Source organism: Scyliorhinus torazame, chromosome 8 (genome assembly GCF_047496885.1).
Source record: "Scyliorhinus torazame isolate Kashiwa2021f chromosome 8, sScyTor2.1, whole genome shotgun sequence".
Classification (NCBI taxonomy): Eukaryota; Metazoa; Chordata; class Chondrichthyes; order Carcharhiniformes; family Scyliorhinidae; genus Scyliorhinus; species Scyliorhinus torazame.
Genome location: NC_092714.1, coordinates 37,834,257 through 37,859,199, shown reverse-complemented (window position 1 = coordinate 37,859,199; position 24,943 = coordinate 37,834,257). Strand labels below are relative to the sequence as shown.

At 43.5% G+C, this 24,943-nt stretch overlaps 1 long non-coding RNA gene across 2 annotated transcripts in view; it reads left to right on the top strand.

Moving 5' to 3' along the window:
* Positions 1 to 22,614, top strand: part of LOC140427760 (uncharacterized) — a 52,713-nt gene extending 30,099 nt beyond the window's left edge. The window contains exons 1-2 of one of the 2 annotated variants that reach the window (XR_011948629.1): positions 12,940 to 13,074; positions 13,680 to 22,614. This is a non-coding gene — a long non-coding RNA (uncharacterized lncRNA). Of the gene's footprint in view, positions 1 to 12,939; positions 13,075 to 13,679 lie in introns of those variants that run through there. The other variant, XR_011948630.1, reaches the window with a different exon arrangement.
* The last annotated feature ends 2,329 nt before the right edge of the window (positions 22,615 to 24,943 follow it).

The following is a 24,943-nucleotide window of genomic DNA, read 5'->3' as shown; positions in this document are numbered from 1 at the left end:
TTACGTTCAACTTACAATTGAGCCGTGCATGCTTTTGGATTTCATCTGAGTGAGCAGTCAGATAGGATGTTGGAGGCAAAACAACCACTGAACCTTGCTTTTTAAAGATACTTCAAAAAAATACCTGAACGTGGAGAGGTGTGCCTTTCCCAGATCCACAGCAGTTCTGAAGTTGATGTTGGTCTTCATTCTGCCCCCTCACACAATCATCCCTCACACAACTTTGTTCCCCCCTTCACATTGAATGCCACTTCAGCCCTATTGCTCCTTCCTCTCCGAATCACCCTTACATGCCCCCCTCCAGGCTGCCCTCTCCCAGCTGATCACGCACTTCCTCCCTATTGCCCTTGCTCCTCCCCAGTGTCCCCCTATCAATCAGCCCTTCTTCCCTATTGCCCCCCTTCCTCCTGATCACGCCAACACTCTCGTGACCATCCCATCATTAACTCAGAACCTACTAATGATTCAGCAGCCTAAAATTGAAATCATCTTTGCCGATGAACTGCCTCGAGATACCCACCAGGCATTACATAGAACATACAGTGCAGAAGGAGGCCATTCGGCACATCAAGTCTGCACCGACCCACTTAAGCTCTCACTTCAACCCTATCCCCTTAACCCAATAACCTTTTTGGACACTAAGGGCAATTTATCATGGCCAATCCACTTAACCTGCACATCTTTGGACTGTGGGAGGAAACCGGAGCACCCGGAGGAAACCCACGCAGACACGGGGATAACATGCAGACTCCGCACAGACATTGACCCAGCAGGGAATCGAACCTGGGACCCTGGCGCTGTGAAGCCACAGTGCTAGCCACGTGTGCTACCATGCTGCCCTGTGGCTTGCCAGTCTCATGTAGATGAGTTCCAGTAATGGGTGTGCCTGGAGCACTCATTCTGGTGCAGATTGGCTAGGATTGCCTTCGCAGCAACATTGCTTTGCTGAGGCAGGACTTTCACCTACATTTCCAATATCATTGGAATCCTGAATTAATGCTCTTTGTGTTGACATGAACCAATTTCTAAAATTCAGCATTTTTGGTAGAAAAAGACACCATTGGCTATAATAGGGGTGGACCAATCTTCCCAGATGCTATTAAGGTGTAGATGGGGTTGGGAGCCAGAAATGTGTAGAAACTAACTATGGGTGCTAGTATAGACCACCACCAAAGACCTTTCATGAAGAGTAAACAGGATTATGATAGAAACATTTAGGAAGACAATTTTGAGGGTGTGCAGGAGAAGCTATGGACTAGACAGCATTGGTAGAGGGGAAGAGCATAAGAACTCAAGAAATAGGAGTAGGAATAGGCCATAAGGTCCACCGAGCCTGCTCCACCATTCAATATGATCATGGCTCATCTTGGGCTTCAATTCCACTTACCGTGAGAGACTAAAAACCTGTCTATCCCATCCTTAAGTCTATTCAATGACGGAGCATCCGCAGCCCTCATCCAGGCAAGTGGAGAGTACTCCTAACTTTTACCTTGTGGACAGGATTTGGGGAGTCTGGAGGTGAGTTGCTCACCACAGATTTCCCAGCCTCTGACTTGTTCTTGTAGCCTGAACAGATCCCTGACCTAATCAATGATTTATAAAGTTCTAGCATAATCTCTTTGGCTTTCATATTCTATTCTCTGATGGATATATTTTGCGTTCACTCATACCGCTGGTGTTTTGTCCTCCTCGATTTGAAGAGCTTCCCAGTGCAACTTAATTGGTGGCTCTCTCATATTTGAGTCACAAGATTATGGGTTCAAGTCCCCTTCTTGGACCTGAGCACAAAAATCAAAGCTGCCATCTCAGTGTAGCACTTTTGGATGTCACATTTGGAGGCCCAGTCTGCTCGCTTAGGTGGATGCAAATGATTCCATGGGGCTAATCCAAAGACAAGCGGGGGAGTTATTCTCAATGTCCTGGGCAATCTTTATTCCTCCTCAATCAACATCACAAAAACAAATTATCTGGTGAATATCACATTGCTGTTTGTGGGAGCTTGCTGTACGTAAATAGCGTGGAAGAAGAGTACACAGAGAAGGAAGAATGGTAAAAGACAGAAACCACAAACCTGGGAAGCAATGTAAGAAATGCAGGAATAATAAAAAAAGATTGGATTGCGATTAACCCCCACCAGCGGTATCCTGATCGGGAAGGTCTTCCATCTGTAATTCCAACATTACCAGGATCCTGAAGCAATGTCCTGAGTCAGGATTCGAAACCCTAATTCAAATACGGTGGGTGGCTTTTAGGATCATCGCCAGTACAGCACCAGAACAAGGCCTAGGTATTAAAAGGGGCTAAAATGACCAAAGATCTGGTAATTGGCATCTTGCTGGACATAGTCAAAGAAGGTAAGTAAGGGCCCTAGTTAAGGGACTAGAGGCTGCTGGTCAGGGTGCATGTAAATCACATTTTCCTGAATAAAACCCGCTCATTGCAAGCTGCATTCAGGATTGCTTTATTTTGCAAAGGGGACCTTAACAGGCATTAGGCTCATTGGACGGGATTCTCCGACCCCCCGCCGGGTTGGAGAATCGCCGGGGAGGCGGCGTGAATCCTGCCCCGTCACTCCGACACCGCCCACGATATTCTGTGGCAGCCAAAGATTTGCGCCGACGGGAATCGCGGGTCATGCAGGCGTGAATCAAACAACCTTTTTAACGCGTCAACCAATCATGCTGGTTGACACCGGCCAGTGTGGAGGTAGGGGTCGACGTGGGGCGGCCGCTGGAGAAGTGACGGCACGGCCGTAGGTGGGGTGGTGGGGGGGGGGGGTCGCGGGTGCCGGTGGAGGGTTCATGCCGGTGATCGTGGTCAGTGCCGGGGGTAGGGTTGAGTGCCGGGGGGTGGGGGCTGGGGAGGGTGAGTGCCGGGAAGGGGGGGGACTGGGGAGGGTGAGTGCCGGGGAGGGGGGGCTGGGAGGATGAGTGCCGGGGAAGGGGGGTCCCGGAGAGGGTGAGTGCTGGGGAGGATAAGTGCCGGGGAGAGGGGGGGGGGGTGCTGGGGAGGATGAATGCTGGGGAGGGCGAGTGCCGGGGAGGGGGGGGCCGGGGAGGGTGAGTGCTGGGGAGGGTGAGTGCCGGGGGGGGGGTGGCAACAGTCGCGACCATGCAGCCGATGGCACCTGGCTGCGGAGGATGGTATGTACAAATCTGATATGTCATCTATCCCCCACCCCCTGCAGGCCGTTATGTTTGGGCATCACCCAGCGATGATGGCCGCCGTGGTGGGAGCCGCCCTTCTACATGTTGCCCTGGGGGACCTGGAGCTGGAGCGTGCCAGGGAGGCGGCGGAGGCTGCCGCAGAGTAGCGTGCCGCAGAGAGGCAGGTGGCAGCCGCCCAGGCTGGAGGGCCGCCCACCGGCAGGATGAGGGGGAGGAGGAGAGGAGGAGGAGGAGGCGGTGCCACGGCGATGGAGATGCCCGATGAGGCCCCGTGCGTACTGACGCCGCTCGTCGTACCGGGAGCTAACGGACTGGGCATGCAGTAGGCGACTCATGATGAGCTGGGAAACGGTCCCCCATATCTGCCACCTGATGGCACACCTGACACCGTGTGGCACTGGGGGAGGACACCCTCTCCCGATGGCCGTCAAAGTTACGGTGGCCCTGAACTTCTACGCGACGGGGTCATTCCAGTCACCGAGTGGGGACCTGTCCGGCATCTCACAGGCATCGGTGCACCGGTGCATCCGTGCAATGACGGAAGCCATCGCGGACCGCTACATCCAATTCCCTGTGGACCGGGCCAGTCAGGATGCCCGGGCAGCTGGCTTCGCTGCCATGGCCAGGATGCCCATGGTCCAGGGGGCGATCGATGGGATGCACGTCGCCGTGCGGCCACCTGTGGATAAAAGGGCCGTGTTCACGAATAGGAAGGGGACCTATTGCATGAACATCCAGGTGGTCTGCGATCTGCCAACCTCTTGGTATCATATTATTAGTTGTCAAGCTCTTGAGGTCATGAACTGCACTATAAAAATGTAATTGCTTGACTTTCCCTTTCCTCTTTAATCTCTGTTGATTCCCTACCTCCATCATCCTTTGTTTTCCATCTTTCTAAGTTCCATTAACAGTTTAAAATCTCCTAAAATGTTTTATTCACCCATTCTAACAAGGATATCCTTGCTGATCTATACAGGTGATGCCATCTCATCTGTAGAGTTCCCAATGCACCATTGTCCAAGGAATCTCAAATCCTTCCTTCTATATCTTTTAGTTAGGCATGTGTTGATATAACATATCAGTTCCTTTGTGAAAATTCCTAGCACATAGCAGTAGGAATAATGCAGGGATTACTCTCTTTAAGTCTAATGCATTCAAAACTGTAGAAAACAGTGTTTCGCAATTTTTCTGTCATGATCTGAGCAGTGATTTAAATATCTGAAGCGCTTTAAGTTATAAACTAATTGGTACGCTGTTTAAACTTTGAAAGAAAAGCCACTTGATCAAATCAATTGAATTATAGGTCATCTGCTTTGAAATAGAAAAAACAATCAGGTCTTTCAGTTCAAAAGGCTCCATTGGCTGGAGCTGTATTGGTTTATTTTGACACCTGAGCCTAGGATGGATGCTTGGCTGAGTTTCAAATGCTGTTGAACCACTTATCTCAGCAGGAGTCTGTTTGCATAGTTGTTCAGGGGATTGAGAGTGTGCTTTGATTGACAGTTTAATATGATCTGTTTTTGATGTGGTTTCTGAATTGCTGTTTGTTTTCACAGCTTAATTTCCACTTAATGGGAATATTTTTTTTCCAATGGGACTGGAGTTTTTTCTATGGATATAAATAGCTGTGCATTTGACAGACAACTTCATTAAAAAAATAAACTTTCAACAATCTAGCCCATTTCAAAGGCTTCCCATTGCTATTGTATGGCTTCTGAGGCTTGTCCGAATGGATACAGGGTGCATAGCTATGGATGATACATGGTGGGTGGGGGAGAGGGGGTGGTGATGGCCTGGAGGCATAGAGGGGACATTGAATACAAGCGGGCATGCTAGGGATCAGTGGGGCCTGAGAGATGAGTGTTAATGGGCATTGTCATGATATTCAAACATACATCATAACACATACATAATGATAGACAGACCAACAGACCAATTAGCACACATAACCCGACAGCCAATCACAGACAAGAGCAGACACAGTATAAGACAAGAAACACAACACCTCCTGGCCAGGCCATCTGGAGACAGCACAGGGCCAGGACCTCATTAGCAAGACACTCACACAGTCACCACGTGCTGAGTACCAAGTCAGATGTGTAAATAGTTAGTTGGAATAAAACTGCGTTGTACCAATCGCAACCGTGTTGGTTCGTCTGTACCTCAGAGCACCCAACACCTCAGGCATAAGAATGATGTGAAGAGCTGGGCTGATGCCCCCCAGAACTGAAGGCCCGCCTTGCCACCCACTCCTCGAATTCCGCCTTAGGCTGCCTAGGGAGGCAGCAGACCTGAACCTTGCTCACATCCCCAGGAGACAAAAATATGGCAGGAACGGGAGGAGGTGACTGGTTCAGGTTGGTGAAGTCGGGAACAGCCTGACTCCTGTTTCTTGAACTCGAGTTAAAATTCCAACCCCAAAACACACAAAAGGTCATGGAAATTTAGAACGCTCTAAACCAAATAAATAGTGATGCTGGGTCATTGGAAATTTCAAAACTGAATGTTTGTTAAGCTTTGGCATTAGAGGTTATTAAACCAAAACTGGAATATTCAGGCTGGTGGGGTCTCCGCCCGCATCATTTGAAGAGTCACCTGGGAACACATCCACACCAACTCTAACAGGCCCAATGCTATTTTACGCTCTAATGAGCATTGATTGGCAGAAGAGGGGACTTCTTTCCATCACCAGGAGGAGGTCCCACCTCGGAGAGCTGCAGGCCACTTAGATTAGCTGACAGCTGTCCAGTCATTCCAGGTACAGCACTGCAGTGCCAGAAGGGGCACTGCAGCTAGCTGCCTAGAACTATGTACTGGGACTGGAAGTAAAGTTAAGTGGCTGGGGCCAAGGGGTTGCTGGGGTAGGGAAGACCTAGGGAGTTGCGAGGGGAACGATCAAGGTCTCGGGCAATAGGTTATTGAGGAGAGAGGTCTCCAGGCTATAAGAGGACAATGCCTCAGTCAGAAGAGTACATCTGATGGAGTCACTCACACCCTTTCCACTGAAATTGAACAATCAATTTTGGCTTTCCCCCTGACCTGCCCTCCTAAATATTGAGGCTTGGTAGGAATATACCCTTAAATGGGCATTAAGAGCATAACATTCTGGCACAAGACAGATAGATGGAGTTAAGATTTGGATCAGTTCTGATCTAATTGAAGGATTGAAGAGGCTTGAAGGCTGATTGGCGTGCTCCTGTCCTTCAATTCTTCAGATTAATGATAGGGTTCGTTTATGTTTTGCATTGACATTCCTCATCCAAGATTCACCACTAACTGCAGTCTTGTTAAGAAAATGTTTGAAAGTAAATACTAAATGAAAAGTACAGCCAAGCAATGCTGGACTATAATAGCAAGTATAAAATTATCCACTATCCACCAGTTGCTGTAATTAAATTATGGTTCCTATTAGCAGCTCATAAGTTGGCTGATAGAAATAATGTTGAGATAACCGTGCCATGTGATTCTACTTTTACTGTGTTGAGTTGCTTTCTCTGCACAGCCAGGAAGAGACTTGCATTCCAAGTTTTGTCAGATGTCAGCTTACCCAGCTGAGAACACACGACCCACAGCAATGGCCTGACAGGCCTCAGCTGACCACAAAACCATGCTTAAGTGAAAGCGGAGCTACTCAACATCATTATTATTACTCTTAGTGGTTTGTCAGACACAAAGCATTAAGGCTTGCAAATGAGGGACAGGGCATTGCATGCCTAGGCTTAATGTTAGGAAATATTATTTAGTGTCAGAAAAAAAACCTTAACTAGAACATCAAAACCATTGCAATCTTTATCTCCCATTTATTGATGGGAACCATGCCGAGGGGTATTAACTGCAGAGTCTTTAGGTCTGAATTGCTTTCCTTTTTATCTTTCTAACTGAACTAATTTTCATATTTCACCTTGATTAATCGTCGAGCCTTTTCGGGAAAGTTATTTTAACAGTCCATTACTGGTCTGATTTGATTCTATTGACCGAACAATGGCTGTCAATCCAATTATACAAAATATCATTGGATACAATGAGAGGGTGGCGGCGGTATGGGACAGCAGCCTGCAAAAGTAAACCAATGGCAGGAATAGGAACATGCAAAGTACATAGCAATGTATTTAACAACTCTAGCCCGTTCAATTATTAGATCATGGTTGAACTAAATGTTAACACCATTTACTCTGCATTCCTTAATTCTTTTCCTATGTGTTTTGATATGTGTTTTCACTGGGTTCATCTTGATTTGTTTGTACATCTCTTCATGTTGCAATCAATTGGCTCCTGTGTCGCCATTCATCCCCAAATGGGGTACATCTTTTGTTTCTTTCCCAGACCCATTACTACTCTCATTGGCTTTTGCACCATAAAATTTTTTGTTATTAAATCTCTTCTTCACTCCACCCTATAATAGATCGTCCATTTTGTTCTTCCATCAGAATTGAAGAAAGGTAGAAATGTAACAGGTTGTGAGTCTGTGGGCAGGGGGAGAAGTACTCCCCCTGCCCACAGACTCACAACCTGTTACATTTCTACCTTTCTTCAATTCTGATGAAAGGTCCCCTCAACCTGAAACATCTGTTTGTCTCCACAGATGCTGTCTGACCTGGTGAGCAGTTCCAACTTTTTTTTTGTTTTTATATCATTGACTCTGGAGTTGGGCTCCAAAACAGTTCAGCTTTTGCTTGATCCATTAAGCAATAAATCATTCAGTTTAACAAATAGGAAGAGTTCTTTCATTGGCATTCCAATAAAATGCTATTTAAAAAAAACATACAATTTTCTCTGATTCTATTGGGCCAAATGCAGGCAAATGGGGTTAGCTTAGTTGAGCTTTTTGGTTGGCATGGACCAGTTTGGGCTGAAGGGCCTGTCACCATGGCGTAGATTTCGGGGGGGGGGGGGCACGGTAGTATAGTGGTTAGCACAGTTTCTTCACAGCTCCAGGGTCCCAGGTTCGATTCCCGACTTGGGTCACTGTCTGTGCGGAGTTTGACTTTCTCCTTGTGTCTGCGTGGGTTTCCTCCGGGTGCTCTGCAGTTTCCTCCCACAGTCGAAAAATGTGCGGGTTAGGTGGATTGGCAATGCTAAATTGCCCTTAGTGTCCAAAAAGGTTGGGTTGGGTGGGGTTACTGGGTTAAGGGGATAGGGTGGAGGTGTGAATCTTGGGTAGGGTGCTCTTTCCAAGAGCCGGTGCAGACTCGATGGGCCGAATAGCCTCCTTTTGCACTGTAAATTCTATGATTCTATGATTGCATGATTTTACAAATAAATCAAACAAAATCTAAGAAGCACAATGGAGTGTGAGCTATTGCCCTCTGGGTATCATTCTCACTTCCCATTCAGAAAGTTGTGGATTTAAGCCCCACTCCAGGTGCTGGACTTTGGTGGAGGAGTACGGATTTGGGAGGAAAATTTGTATCAGGAACAGGAAGCCTTTGTTGTTTTTGCGGAGGCAGGTAGTTACTTGGACAGGAATATGGTCTGATGGCCAATTAGTGGCTGAGAGGCTGGAAATGGGCGTGGGCCGCCTTCAGATCATGTGCATTCATGTCAAGAGGGCTAGAATACAAGACCAGGGAGGTACTTCTGAAGCTGTATAAGGCTCTGGTCAGACCCCATTTGGAGTATTGTGAGCAGTTTTGGGCCTCGTATCTAAGGAAGGATATGCTGGCCTTAGAAAGGGTCCAGAGAAGGTTCACAAGAATGATCCCTGGAATGAAGGGTTCAGAATGATCCCTGGAATGAAAAACTTGTCGTGTGAGGAACGTTTGAGGACTCTGGGTCTGTACTCGTTGGAGTTTAGAAAGACGAGGGGGGATCTTATTGAAACTTACAAGATACTGCGAGGCCTGGAGAGAGTGGACGTGGAGAGGATGTTTCCACGTGTAGGAGAAACTAGAACCAGAGGAAACAATCTCAGACTAAAGGGACGATCCTTTAAAACAGAGATGAGGAGGAATTTCTTCAGCAAGAGGGTGGTGAATCTGTGGAACTCTTTGCGGCAGAAGGTTGTGGAGGCCAAATCACTGAGTGTCTTTAAGACAGAGGCAGACAGGTTTCTGATCAATAGGGGATCAGGGATTATGGGGAGAAGGCAGGATTGAATGGCAGAGCGGACTCGATGGGCCCGGTGGCCTAGTTCTGCTCCGATGTCTTATGGTGCCTTTTTAAAAAGTGAATCAACGGACATTGAAAGACTTTTGAAATTGTTCACAACCCTCATGCACTCATGTTTCAGCAGTTGGGTGGCACGGTGGCACAGTGGCTGGCACTGCTGCCTCACAGCGCCAGGGACCTGGGTTCAATTCCAGCCTTGGGTGACTGTCTGTGCGGGGTCTGCACTTCCTCCCTGTGTCTGCGTGGGTTTCCTCCGGATACTCTGGTTTCCTCCCACAGTCCAAAGATGTGCGGATTAGGTGGATTGGCCATGCTAAATTGCCCCTTAGTATCTGGGGATGTGCCGTTAGATTACGGGAATAGGGTGGGGTGTACGGGTTGTGGACATGGGTAGAGTGCTCTTTTGAAGGGTCGATGCAGTGGGCCGAATGGCATACTTCTGCACTGTAGGGATTCTTTGGTTCTATGAGAACTGCTGTTCCTCATCTCAAAGGCCTAGATTTCTGAGGGTGGGAGCACCCGTTTCCAACTGCATCCTTCCTGGTGCTCAAGTGGAGACCAAACAGCAATACCCACTGCTCCAGTGCCCACATGAGGCTAAATGACCCCTGTGTCATGATATCCACATCAGCATATCATGGTGCAATCACACACACACTGATGGACAGGTAGTTGGACCAACCAACACACACACAACATCGCAGCCAATCACCAGTGAGAGCACACGCACTATAAAACAGGGAACACCACAGTTCCTGCTCATTCTACCAGGAGATAGCTCAGAGCCCAAGAGCTCACAGCGCGCCACTCAGACATAGACCATGTGCTGAGTGCCTCACCAAGATAGTGATCGGGTTGGGGCCACAGGTTAGCTCGTGAAGCACGAACCTAAGCCAGCAGTTAGTAGTTGTCATTGTTTAAGACAATAAAACAGAGTTGTACCATCTACAGCCGTGTTGGATCATTTGTGCATCGGAACACCCAACACGACACCCTGTACTGGCGACATTTTCCGCGTCCACTCCTCCTCTATCCTGTAATGGGCTGCTGTACCTTTTCCTTAAAAACAGTAAGCCCTTTCAGCCCTGATTGTCTTTTGGGCTTTTATCTTCAAAACCCTTTTTTGCCTCCCTGACTCACACCCAACTTAGTCCACACTTAGCTTTAGTCAGCCTGGGGCAAACAGTTCCTGAACGCAGGCCATCTAGGGGTAAAAGGTCAGGCTTTTAACAAACTCCTAATGACCTTAATTGAGCTGAACTATAGTGCAGGCCCACCTTTCCGTACTCTCACGAATGGAGTTGGAAGTATGACGCCAATGCCAATTTGTTTTGGTGGGGACTTCCCTGCAGATCCACTTTCTGCAATGAAAAACCTGCTTCAGAACTTGAGTATGTCCAGGAAGAGCAGGGAAATTATCCCTAGTACCCTGGCCAATATTTATCCCTTAATCCACATCATAAAAACAGATTACCTGGTCATTAACACACTGCTGTTTGTGAGAGCTTGTTCTGCGTCAAAATTGGCTGTCATGTTTCCTGCATTACAACAGTGGCCGCTTTTCAAAAAGCCATAAAGTGCTTTGAGCTATCCTGTGGTCATGATTCAACCTACTTTCTTCCATTAGCCAGCCTAATTGGTTTCCTTCTACTTCTCTGATCCGTGTAGGCAGATTAGCAATTTTCATTGTTCAGTATGTTGAGCAATGCTGGCCCATTCACAAGGATGAGAGACCAATTTAGCTGGTAAACCTGCGGCAGTTGTAAGAAAACTCAGGCTTAGACATTCAATTCCTCCATGCTTGTGGCTCGAGTGTGCACTATCTACTGAAAGCAATGCAGCAACTTGCTAGGGGCTTGCATGGTGGCACAGTGGTTAGCTCTACCATCTCACAGCCTCAGGGACCCGGGTTTGATTCCGGCCTCAGGTGACTGTCTGTGTGTAGTTTGCACATTCTCCCCGTGTCTGTGTGGGTTTCCACCGCGTGCTCCGGTTTCCTCCTATAGTCCAAAGTTGTGCAGGTTAGGTGGATTGGCCAAGCTAAAGTATCCAACCGTGAGGTGGTGTTACAAGGATGGGGCGGGGGATTGGGCCTAGGTAGGGTGCTCTTACGGAGGGTCGGTGCATACTGGATGGACTAAATGGCTGTCTTCTGCACTCTAGGGTGGCGCAGTAGTTAGCACTGCTGCCTCACGGCACCGAGGTCCCAGGTTCGATCCCGGCTCTGGGTCACTGTCCGTGTGGAGTTTGCACATTCTCCCCGTGTTTGCGTGGGTTTCGCCCCCACAACCCAAAGATGTGCAGGCTAGGTGGATTGGCCACGCTAAATTGCCCCTTAATTGGAAAAATGAATTGAGTACTCTAAATTTATTTAAAAAAAAGAAAAGAAAAGTAAATCACTTAGGGATATCCTGACCCAGAAATCAATGAAAAGCTTTATTTTTAACAGTGAATTGCTTTTGCACCTAGTACCTTGGTCTGATTGTCTGCTTCACAAGATTTTCCCATTAAAATTTGTTGACTTTCAATACTTTCAGAAACAGGGACAGTTTAATCGAGATATGCCAAACATCTTTATTTCTGCTGAATCTTGAGATTTCGCAAAGGATAGACCAGGTGGTAAAGGATGGAAAGAGAAAGTGTGCTGTTCAAACGAACGAGTGGCTAAAGATGGACTGCTTTGAATATGTATGCATGATTATAAGCAGTTTTAACAGAATAAATGAGAACAGTAGAAAGATTTCACGGCGGCGTCTTGAGAACGAATACCTCAAGGTACGGAGCACTGGCACTCGATACAGTTAAGTAGGTTTTCTCCCCTGGTATTATCTGGTTTGAGCTTTCAGATTGGCAGTGTATCTTTGATGTAAGATACAGCTTGCTCTGTCTGTTGACTTTGCTGATATTTGACAGTTGTTTCTGTTCTACTTAGATATGTCACTAATATACCGAACATCTAATTAGATTAGACAAGATTCTTAACTACATTTCAATATGATTGATCCTTTGAAGTTCCCGTATATTGTTTTATCATTTCTTTTGCCAGGATTCTCAATATTCAAAACCATAAAATTATGTTTGATTTTCCCAAAAAATAACAGTCGCGTGAGAAATATCGTTTTGCGGTGCAGTAGTTTAAGGAATGGCACTTATGACAGATGTCAGTGAACTAAATTGCTGTCATATATTTATTCATGGAGAAATACAAAAGGCTTATTAGCGGAACTCGAAAACATTATTCTTCATTGATGTTTATTTTAGATCAGTGCTTAAGTGGCGTGACTGGCATACAAAGATATTATTTAGTGTTACATTCACTTGATATTCAGCTGTCATTGTTTGTGATGCTTTGGTGCCTCAGGTAATTATGTCTGACGTCTGCTGTCTAGAGTTCTTGATAAGTGTGTGCATGCATAAATCCAGACAGGATATCATGGGTCTGGTTAGCTAATTAAGTCATTGCTGTGTATAATGGATGAACCCACGCTCAACTGTCAAAGGATGAAAAAGTTATCACAATTTTAATTTATCGATGTCAACCTGTGCGATTACATTTCTTCACTCTAAGTGAATAGCAGTGAAGTACCTCGGAATGTTAAATTACTACTCACTGCCATATGGTGAGCTGTAAAGATAATGCTGAACTGTGTTTTTTTTTGATCAAAGCCACCAGAAACTCCTGCAGCAGGGATCTGACATTGTGCAACAAGTTAAATTCTACTTTTAACTTTTTGTGGAGAGCGATACCAAAGAGCAAAGCCCTTCGCCCAAGACATTGCAAAGCCTGAGGACAGTTAAGGTAGATCAACGCAAGAGTGATTAAATGACGCCAAACGTGCGTTATAAAAAGATACATGTTGTGAGAGGAATGGAAAGCAAAGGTCCTTCATAATGTTACAGTCCTGTATGTCAGGAGTCAGAGTTTCAGCTCTGCAAAGCATAGGAAAAAGGAAGAGGCGTTTCTCAGGAAGAATAGTCGACCTTTTCCATTCATGCCCATGAATGGAAATTCACCATACTCACATATCTTGACTCAGTTCATGATTGACACGCTAAAGTCTGGAATTGTTGTTGTTGGTCCAATGGAAATCAAGTGGGCAGCAATGCAATTTGGAAATTCGTCAAAATAATTACTGGAAAGAGAAACATGGGGTTTGTGGTCATCTTGTTTGTTTTCACATTAGCCAAACTGCTGACTAAGCTGACCTGGGAACTTTCAAAACAGGTTGACTTGAATTTGGTTAATATTTTCAGTGCAGGCTTTCCAATGTGTTGCGATGTTTTTCTGACCTACTTAACTCATCCATTACTTTAGTTGCATTCTGCTTCAGTGTCAAAGGCTAGACTTTGTTTCAGAATATTTCAGTGCGGCTACTCTTGATTTTTGCATTTTTTCTGTTTTAGGAATGATACACACAGGCACACAGAACGCCAGTGTGGCTTCCGACCAAACCGAGGACCAAAGGACATGATGTTCACTGCTCGACAACTTCAAGAGAAATGCCAGGAGCAACATCAACCACTCGGCATGGTCTTCATCAATCTGACCAAGGCTTTCAACTCAATCATAAGACCATAAGACACAGGAGCAGAATTAGGCCACTTGGTCCATCGAGTCTGCTCCGCCATTAAATCATTGCTGATATCAATCGGGAAGCAGTATGGAAGACCCTGTCAAAGGCCAGCTATCCAAAGAAATTGATCAATATCCTCCGATTCTTCTTCAACAAGAAGTTGGTGACAGTCTTCACTGATTGAAACATGACAGACACTTTCGAGGTCAAGACTGGAGTCAAGCAGGAATGTGTCATTGCCCCCACCCTTTTCTCCATTTTCATTGCCACCATCCTTCACCTTGACAAGGACAAGTTTCCTAGTGGAGTGGATATCATCTACAGGATAGATGGAAAACTTTTCAACCTCAACCAGTTGAAATCGAAGAGGAAAGCAACACCGCTTGTGAAATTTTACTATGTAGATGACAATGCCATCTCCACTCTCTCGGAAGACACCTTAACGGAAGCATTCCAAAGTATTGGTCTTAGCCTCAACCTCAACAAGACTCAAATCCTTTACCAATCCGCCCCAGAGCAAGATCCAGTCTCTTCCTCCATCAAGATCAATGGAGAAATTCTTTCACACGTGGAACATTTCCCCATTTCATCTAAGGCTGACATCGACATGGAGATCCAACATAATACCCAAACCATGAGTACGCCTTCAGACGCCTGAGGATGAGGGTCTTCATCAACCGCGACATCTGTGCTGATACTCAGACCTTTGTGTAATGGTAAAAGGTAAGGTTGAGAGGGCAGGGCCTTCATGAATAACCTCAGCCAGTTCAGGAATTGAACCCATGCAGCGGGCCTCGGTCTGCATCATGAACCAGCTGTCTGGACAACTGATCTAAACCAGCCCCCAAGGCAGTTGTCCATCCAACTCTTCTATACGGCTCAGAAACTTGGACTACGTACAGACATCACCTCAAGGCCCTGGAACGGTACCATCATCATTTTCTGAGATGGATTCCCTGCATCAGCTGGGATGATAGGCATACTCACCTCAACGCAGCTGAAGGTACCAAGAGAAGCAGCATCGAGGCCATAATCATCTAACACCAACTCCACTGGACTGGCCATTTGCTTAGGATGCCAGAGCCCTGATTGCTAAATCAAAACTCCTTCTTCCAGCTCAAGGAAGGAACCCAGAATACAGGAGGACAAAGGAAGCTGTCATGTGAGAGTACCTTTAAGAAATGGGTGTTTATTACTGCAGTGATGTCAGAGAGTGGGTGGAGCTGGGCTGTCTGTCAGCTTTTTACTTTCATTTTTGGCTGTTTGCTGCAGGGTGTGTTTTAGTTTAGTTTTCAGTGTTGGAGCTGAAGCCAGACAGAGCAGGTGTACTGTTGATCTCTCTGCCATGAAAAGACTGTCTCTTGATCATTTGGTGAATTCAGAATTATAAATGTTCTCAGTGAATGTAAATCTAATGTGCTTCTGTTAAAATGTGCTCCACTGACGGACTTGCTCAAGAAGTGTAACAAATTCCAGTGGACAGCGGAGTTTCAACAGACATTTGACTGCCTGAAATCTGTGATAACCAATGCTCATGTGTTGGAGAATTACAAGGGACTCTGTGATCTGATTGAACTAAAATATCTGACTTTAAAGAGAAATGCCGAGGCGTTGAGAAATGCATGGATCATGCAGAGACCTTCTTGTCCAAAGAGACTGTCAATCGAGAAGGATTCCAGTTGGAGGATGAAGAAAAAAAAAAGAAATGGACTATATTATTATACCTGTTGGCGTGTGTTGTTTTTTGAAATGATAAAGTATATTTAGTGTGTGAATTTCTTAAAGGATGGTGAAAAGTGAAAAATGAAACCATCTTGAAGTTGATGGTTTATTTTTTTTCTTGGGGGGAGTTGTCATGTGAGAGTACCTTTAAAGAAATGGGTGTTTATAAATGGGTGTGTATATAAATATCTTTAGTGAAAGTACCTTTAAGAAATGGGTGTTTATTACTGCAGTGATGTCAGAGAGTGGGTGGAGCTGGGCTGTCTGTCATCTTTTTGCTTTCATTTTAGGCTGTTTGCGGCAGTGTGTGTTTTAGTTTTGTTTTCAGTGTTGGAGCTGAAGCCAGACAGAGCAGGTTTACTGTTGATCTCGCTGCCATAAAAGACTATCTCTTGATCATTTGGTGAATTCAGAATTATAAATGTTCTCAGTAGTGAATGTAAACCTAATGTGCTTCTGTTAAAAGGTGTTTATTTTGTCTTCTGGATGTTGTTTGGGAAGTTATTCAGGATTACTTAGTGTTGTATTCTTTGGGGGTTGTATTTGAATTAATGGTTGCTAAGATGTTCACTGTATGTTTTAAAAAGGTTAACTTGAGTTCATAGAATAAACATTGTTTTGCTTTAAAAAATACTTTTCCATTTTAAAAGTGTCCAGTAGAGTGGGCCGTGTGCTCCCCATACCAAAATCTAGTGAAAGTTGTGGGTCAGGTGAACTCCATGATACACTTTGGGGTTCTCTAAACCCTGGCCCATAACAAATTGGGGGCTCGAGAGGGATAAAAGTCTATCTATTGGATTGGCTTAGTGAACTTAAAGATAGTGAGGGGTGAGCATATTGTGGTTGCTTTTCAGGTGTGGTTTTATAGTTTAAGTAGGGAGTGTGTTGTGAACAATGGCTCTTTCAGAGGCTCTGAAGATTTTGGGGGTGGAGACGGTCACACGCAGTACCTTACGGACAGAGACTAAAAGCAGACTGTTAGATTTGGCAAAAACATTGCAGTTAACATTACCTGACAAGATGCGAAAAGGTGAGGTCTTTATGGCGGTGGCTAAGTTGCCTGAGATACAGTTTGACTCATTGGAAATGGCAAAAAATTCAGTTACAAATTAAACAAATGGAACATGAGAAAGAATTAAAGCAGCTTGAATATGAAAGAGAGAGAGAGAGAAAAAAGAAAGAGAAAGAGAGAGAGAGGAAAAAGAGAGAGAAGAAAGAAAAACAGAAAGAATAACCCTCGCAGAACAAAAAGAAAGAGAAAGGGAGATACAGATCAGGGAAAAAGATAAAGAGAGAGAGTTTGAACTTCAGAAAATGACCATGAAACATGACAGTCAGTTAAAATTGGCAGACGTAAAGGGAAACGTACAGTTGGTTGATAGTGATGAGGACAGTGAGAAAGAGCGTCATAGTCGAAGGCTTGGTGGGGATTTATTTAAATATGTCCAAGCATTGCCAAGGTTTGACAAGAAGGAGGTAGAAGCCTTTTTCATTTCATTTGAGAAGGTAACTAAACAAATAAAATGGCCACAATGGGTATTACTTTTGGAGGAGTTTAAAAATTCAATTCCTGATGTAGTGAGAACTCATGTGGAAGAGCAAAGGGTTAAAACTGCGAGATTAGCAGCAGAAATGGCAGATGATTATGAATTAGTTCATAAATCAAAGCTTGGTTTCCGACATCAGTTTCAGCCTGTGAGGGATAGATACTGGGGACATGAGAAATTCTCAAGTGGTAAAAGTAAAGGTGATCTGATGGGAGATAATAAGGAGAGTGTACCTCAGATTAAAAAAGATATCCAGGAGGGTGGAAGAGACATGAAAAGTTTCAAATGTTTTCACCGTAATAAACTAGGCCATGTAAAGTCACAGTGTTGGTGGTTGAAGAAAAGCACTGGGAAGGCTGATGTGGTAAAACAGGATAAGACAGTGGGGTTTGTGAAAGTGGTAAAGGAAAGCCCAAGTGAAGCAAAGGAGGTGCAAAAGATTGTACAGCCAATCAAGAGGTGATTGATCAGAAGGTGCCAGATGTCGTTAAATAATTTACTTGTGTGGGTAAAGTTTACTCATGTGTATCAGGAGGAGCAGGTAAAGAAGTCACAATTTTAAGAGATACGGGAGCTAGTCAATCTTTAATGGGTAAGAGATGAGGAGTTATGTAGTCTGGGAAGAATGTTGCCAGAAAAGGTGGTAATATGTGGAATTCAGGGTGAGAGGAATAGTGTTCAATTCTATAAGGTAAGGTTGGAAAGTCCAGTGAAGAGTGGTAAAGTGGTAGTAGGAATAATAGAGAAACTATCTTGTCCAGGAATACATTTATCTTGGGTAATGAAATAGCTGGGTCGCAGGTGGGAGTGATGCCTACTGTGGTTGATAAGCCAGTGGAAAATCAGACAACTGAAATGTTGAAGGACGAATATCCTGCGATTTTTCCGCATTGTGGAGTGTAGTAACAAGGTCGCAAAGTCACAGGTTAAGACAAGAGGAGAAATCAAAGAGTGAAGATGAAGTTGAAGTGCACTTATCAGAAACGATTTTTGATCAGATGGTTGAAAAAGAACCAGAACAGGTGGAGGATGAGGCGGATATTTTTAGTTCAGGAAAATTGGTGGAGTTACAACAAAAAGATGTAGAAATAAAACGGATGTATCAGAAAGCATACACGGAAGAGGAATCTGCGTGTATACCTGAGTGTTATTACCATAAATGTATTGTCTTGATGAGAAAATGGAGACCTTTACATATGCAGGCGGATGAAAAGCGGGCAGACGTTCATCAAGTAGCATTGCCGGTACGGTATAGAATGGAGGTGTTGTGAGTTGCACATGAGGTACCATGGGAGGTCATTTGGGAATAAGGAAAACTCAAGCTAAAATACAAAAACATTTTTATTGGCCTAGACTGCATAAAGATGTAGTTAAATTTTGTCAATCATGTCACACATGTCAAGTGAGAGGGAAACCTCAAACAGTGATAAAACCAGCGCCCTTAATACCCATTCCAGCATTTGAGGAATCTTTTACAAGGGTCCTAATTGATTGTGTAGGACTGCTTCCTAAAACGTAAAGTGGGAATCAATATCTTTTGACGATATTGATATGTCTACTAGGTTTCGAGAGGCCATTCCACTAAGTAATATTACAGCTAAAAAGATTGTGGAGGAGTTACTTAAATTCTTTACTTGATATGGACTATCCACAGAAATACAATCGGATCAAGGATCAAATTTTACCTCAAGGTTATTCAAAGAAGTTATGGATAACTTAGGAATAAAACAATTTAAATCAACTGCTTACCATCCAGAATCGCAGGGAGCATTAGAAAGATGGCATCAGACATTAAAGACAATGTTGAGGGCTTATTGTCAAGATTATCCAGAGGATTAGGATAAAGGAATTCCATTCGTACTGTTTACAATTAGGGATGCACCTAATGAGTCAACCAAATTTAGTCCTTTTGAACTAATTTTTGGTCATGAGGTAAGTGGACCACTTAAATTGATTAAGGAAAAATTGGTGGGTGAGAAATCGGAAATTACACTATTGGATTACGTATCAAATTTTAGGGAACGATTAAATAGAGCAGATGAATTGGCTGGACAACATTTGAAAGTTGCACAAAATGTGATGAAACGGGTAGCGGACAAGAAATCCAAAGTTCGTAGTTTTGCCAGTGGGGATAAAATTTTTGTATTGTTACCAGTGGTAGGGGAACCTTAAAAAGCTAGGTTTTGTGGACCGTATCAGATTGAAAGGAAATTAAGTGAGGTGCATTATGTGGTAAAAACACCAGATAGAAGGAAGACTCACCGAGTGTGTCATGTGAATATGCTTACAAGGTACTTTGAAAGTGAAGGAGAGAAAAAGGAGGTTCTAATGATTCTACCTCAAAGTGACGAACCAAATCCAGATGACTGTGAATTTGGTAAAAATTGGTAAGTGAGAAATTGGAAATTACATTAATGGATTACGTGTCAAATTTCAGGGAACGATCAAATAGAACAGCTGAATTGGCTAGACAACATTTAAAAGTTGCACAAAATGTGATGAAACGGGTAGCGGACTAGAAATCAAAAGTTCGTAGTTTTGCCAGTGGAGATAAAGTTTTAATATTGTTACCAGTGGTAGATGAACCTTTAAAAGCAAGGTTTTGTGGACCTTATCAGATTGAAAGGAAATTAAGTGAGGTGAATGATGTGGTAAAAACACAAGATAGAAGGAAAACTCACCGAGCGTGTCATGTGAATATGCTTAAAAGGTACTTTGAAAGGGAAGGAGGTTTTAATGATTCTAACTCAAAGTGATGAACCAAATCCAGATGACTGTGAATTTGACATACCTCAAATTAAATTGGAAAATGAGGATGTTCATAAAATTTGGGATAAATTGTTGAGTTACCTTCCAGAGGAAAAACAAACTGACCTGAAAGAGTTATTGATATAACATGGGCATATTTGTGGAGATAAATTGGGAAGTACTAAAATGGCTATACATGATGTAGATGTGGGAAATGCTGTTCCAATCAAACAACATCCATATAGACTTAACCCTTTAAAATTGGCACAGGTTAACAAAGAGACTGAGAATATGCTTAAAAATGGCATAATTGAAGTGGGTTGCAGCCAATGGAGCTCACCCATAGTGATGGTACCTAAACCAGACGGTACCCAATGGTTATGTGTGGACTATAGAAAGGTTAATGCAGTTACAAGAACGGACTCATATCCTATCCCACGTTTGGAGGATTGCATTGAGAAAGTGGGACAATCAGCTTTTATTTCCAAACTGGATTTACTTAAAGGATACTGGCAGGTACCTTTATCCGAAAGGGCGAAGGAGATTTCAGCTTTTGTGACTCCAGATGGCATGTACCAATTCAAAGTTATGCCATTTGGCATGAAAAACACCCCAGCCACATTTCAACGGTTAACTAACAAAGTTGTTTCAGGATTACCCAATAGTGCGGTATACATTGACAATCTGGTAATTTTCAGCCAGACATGGAAAGAACATTTAAAACATCTGATGGAGTTATTCGATCGACTTCAGGAGGCAAGTTTGGTGATAAACCTAGTCAAAAGTGAATTTGGAAAAGCCCAAGTCACTTTCCTTGGCCATACAATTGGACAGGGTTGAATGGTCACGCGGGATGTGAAACCAACAGTTATTGAGGAGTTTCCGATACACTCAAGATGAAGGGAAATGATGCAATTTCTTGGCATGAGTGGATTTGTTCGAACTTTGGTGCAAAGTTTTTGTAGCGTGATTGCTCCACTGACGGACTTGCTCAAGAAGTGTAACAAATTCCAGTGGACAGCGGAGTTTCAACAGGCATTTGACTGCCTGAAATCTGTGATAACCAATGCTCATGTGTTGGAGAATTACAAGGGACTCTGTGATCTGATTGAACTAAAATATCTGACTTTAAAGAGAAATGCCAAGGCGTAGAGAAATGCATGGATCATGCAGAGACCTTCTTGTCCAAAGAGACTGTCAATCGAGAAGGATTCCAGTTGGAGGATGAAGAAAAAAAAAGAAATGGACTATATTATTATACCTGTTGGCGTGTGTTGTTTTTTGAAACGCTAAAGTATATTTAGTGTGTGAATTTCTTAAAGGATGGTGAAAAGTGAAAAATGAAACCATCTTGAAGTTGATGGTTTATTTTTTTTCTTGGTGGGAGTTGTCATGTGAGAGTACCTTTAAAGAAATGGGTGTTTATAAATGGGTGTGTATATAAATATCTTTAGTGAAAGTACCTTTAAGAAATGGGTGTTTATTACTGCAGTAATATCAGAGAGTGGGTGGAGCTGGGCTGTCTGTCAGCCTTTTGCTTTCATTTTAGACTGTTTGCGGCAGTGTGTGTTTTAGTTTTGTTTTCAGTGTTGGAGCTGAAGCCAGACAGAGCAGGTGTACTGTTGATCTCGCTGCCATAAAAGACTATCTCTTGATCATTTGGTGAATTCAGAATTATAAATGTTCTCAGTAGTGAATGTAAACCTAATGTGCTTCTGTTAAAAGGTGTTTATTTTGTCTTCTGGATGTTGTTTGGGAAGTTATTCAGGATTACTTAGTGTTGTATTCTTTGGGGGTTGTATTTGAATTGATGGTTGCTAAGATGTTCACTGTATGTTTTAAAAAGGTTAACTTGAGTTCATAGAATAAACATTGTTTTGCTTTAAAAAATACTTTTCCATTTCTGCTGTACCACACCTGTAGAGTGAGCCATGTGCTCCCTATACCACAATCTAGTAAAATTTGTGGGTCAGGAGAACTCCATGATACACTTTGGGGTTCTCGAAACCCTGGCCTATTACAAAGCGCATCAAAGACACCCTGAAGGCTTACCTCAAGAAATGCAACATAGACATCAATGCCTGGAAGAACCTTGTTCAGAATAAACCTACCTAGAGGAAACTCCGAATTGAAGGGGCACAATTCTACGTGAACATCCCGAAGGCAAGACCAGGTTCCTGAAAAGGAGCCTGAGAAAGGAACACCAGCGATCGCGAGTACAAGGACAAATCTCGTCTCCTGGAAACATCTGCCAATTGTACAGTCGAAGATACTGCTCTAGGACAGGGGTCATCAGCCACGTGAAGACCCACAGAACCCACGACCAGTGACATCGAGTTTTTTAGGTGGCAATCAACTTTGTTAACGAGTGATCGCTGAAGTAGAAGAAGTTGTTTAGTTTCAAGTATCACAGACCTCTCTTACTCTAATTAAACACTTCTAACATATTTCTTATTCAATACAAATATCATTAACTAGCTCCTTGTCCTTTGCCATGATCCTATTAAATGGTGTGGGGTATGGACTATTTCTGCTCCTATTCCTTATGATACTATAGTTAATGAATAGTGTGTCTGTGATGAATGTAGAAATTTCAGATATATTGTATTAAATATATTTGGTGCAGTAAAGGTTAGAAATCTGGGTTAGTGTGTGTATGACTGCAGCAGTAGTGTTTTTAAAAATCCTGGTTTGCAAGATAGCTAGGCTTTTTGGAGCCAGTAGTGCAATTAAAGCATCGTAAAAGTTTGTGCTAATGGATTTTTATTTATATATATATTCTTTTAATTTGTTCTTTTGGGATGTGGGAGTCGCTGGTTGAGCCAACATTTGTTGTCCATCCCTAATTGCCCTTGAACTGAGTGGCTTACTGGACCATTGGGGGGGGGGCAGTTAAGAGTCAACCACTTCGCTATGTGGGTGTGGAGTCACATGTAGGCCAGATTGGGTAAGGATGGCAGATTTCCTTCCGTGAAGGACATCAGTGAACCAGGTGGGTTTTTACAACAATCAGCAATGGTTTCATGGTCATCATTAGATTTTACATTCCAGACGTTTATTGAGTTCAAATTTCACCATCTGCCATGGTGGGATTTGAAGCTGGGACTCCAGACCATTACCCTGGGTCTCTGGATTACTAGTCCAGTGACAATACCATCTCGCCACCACCTCCCCTAAAGAGGCACTATGTAACTTATGGTAGAAAATTTAGGCAACTTTAAGGAGTGAACGAATTGTGAAAATGCTTGCATTGGAGCATAAACTACAGCAGCTTTTAAAAAGAGGACCCAATACATTTCTGTTTGGGGGAGGCTATGAGGCATTTTGCTCCAGAATTAGGTAATGAACCCGTTTGGATCTTTGGAATTGTGAACTAGGTGAACCAATGGCCTTCATATGTCTATGTTAGGCTGCAAATTATTTTCGCCAAGAAGCTATTTGGCCACAGTAGAAGCATCCCTTTGTAAAGTTGATGTTGTAATGTTTTTTCCATATCCTAATATTTTCATAGTTACGCTAAACTAGGCCTTGCACAGAAAGCTGGAAATAAGCCAGTGGGGAGAACAGTAATTTGTGATCTGGAGGCACACACACTTGAAGAGTGTTGAAATCAGTGAAAAATAAATTGGGCTGGGTGTAGAATGTGTGCTACCCCACCCCCAGCCAAATTACCCATCACCCATACAGTACGATGTATCGTTCTGCAAGCAATGTTGGAATGGAAAAAAAATACCTTTATACAATGCTATCTCTTAAATAGTATTTAATCAGCTATATTGCTTTGACTAGGTGTTTAAATTAATAGCAACTCTTCTACCAGTTACACATTTAATAATCTTACATTGAGTTTGTGTCTGTAGCACCTTAAGCGTTTCACATTCGTATATGTAAAGTATAATTGACGCGCACACATTATTGATTCAAATGTTACATTCAGAATTTTCGCAGCACATCAGTGGAGAATAATTAAAAATCTGACCCAAGTATAGACATGAGAGTGAATATAATTATAGAACAGAAACAGCGACAGCAATATATATTGCACGGGCAAAACTGCGGCCCAGTAATAATAATTGACCAGAAATACAATCATCATACAGTAATAACGCAAATATATTAGTTAGTAATAGTTAGAGCAGCAACCCTAAACGTGTTCCCTCCTTTCCTTTTCATTCTTGACTTGATCTTTATGCCTGTTCCTCCTTCCTTCCTAGTTCAATATCTGCTTCTCAGCTTCTTTATGTGAATATGGAATATGTCACACACCCAGCTGCCCACACCCAGAGACTGAAGTTTGGTTCCAATTGAGCCTTCTGACCTCCGCAGGTGAAAATGTACATTAAAACAATTGAGAGCAAGGTTGAGGTGATGGGATGATAATGATCCCGTACCAGCCTCCCCGAACAGGTGGCGGAATGTGGCGACTCGGGGCTTTTCACAGTAACTTCATTTGAAGCCTACTTGTGACAATAAGCGATTTTCATTTCATTTTTCATTTCATTTCATCCCCGAGGTAATGAATGTAGACAGAAAGAAAGGCACAAAGTGAAAGAAAGGGCAGAAACATACAAAAGAGTGGAGGCAGAATCAAAGAGCGAGGCATATACAACAGGGAGGGGCTGTAAGAAAGCATCCGCAGATATACAGACAGCATCAAAAATGTGAGACAGGAAGAGGAAGCAGGATGCAAAATGGATGGTAAATAAAGGATGATAAAGTGGAAGATAGAATAACTAATAATGACACTGCAACAATCATGGAATTTGTGCTTTCTGCTATCCAGGGTCAGATTGGTTTAGTTGTAACACCTCTTGCTTCAGAGGCAGGAGTTATGCGTTCAGGCATTACTACATTACACACCCTCACTACAGTGCTGAGGGCTTGCTGTAATGTGGGAGGTGCAGCTGTTTTGATGAAGTGCTAAATCAAGACCCTTCTGCACCTTCACATGGATATAAAAGCACTACTCACTTTCAGCCAAATTGACCATCAGCATTTGTGGGATCTTTGCTGTGCATACGTTGGTTGTTGTTTTTGCTCACGTATCAATGATGACTGTCAGACGTACTGAGATTGT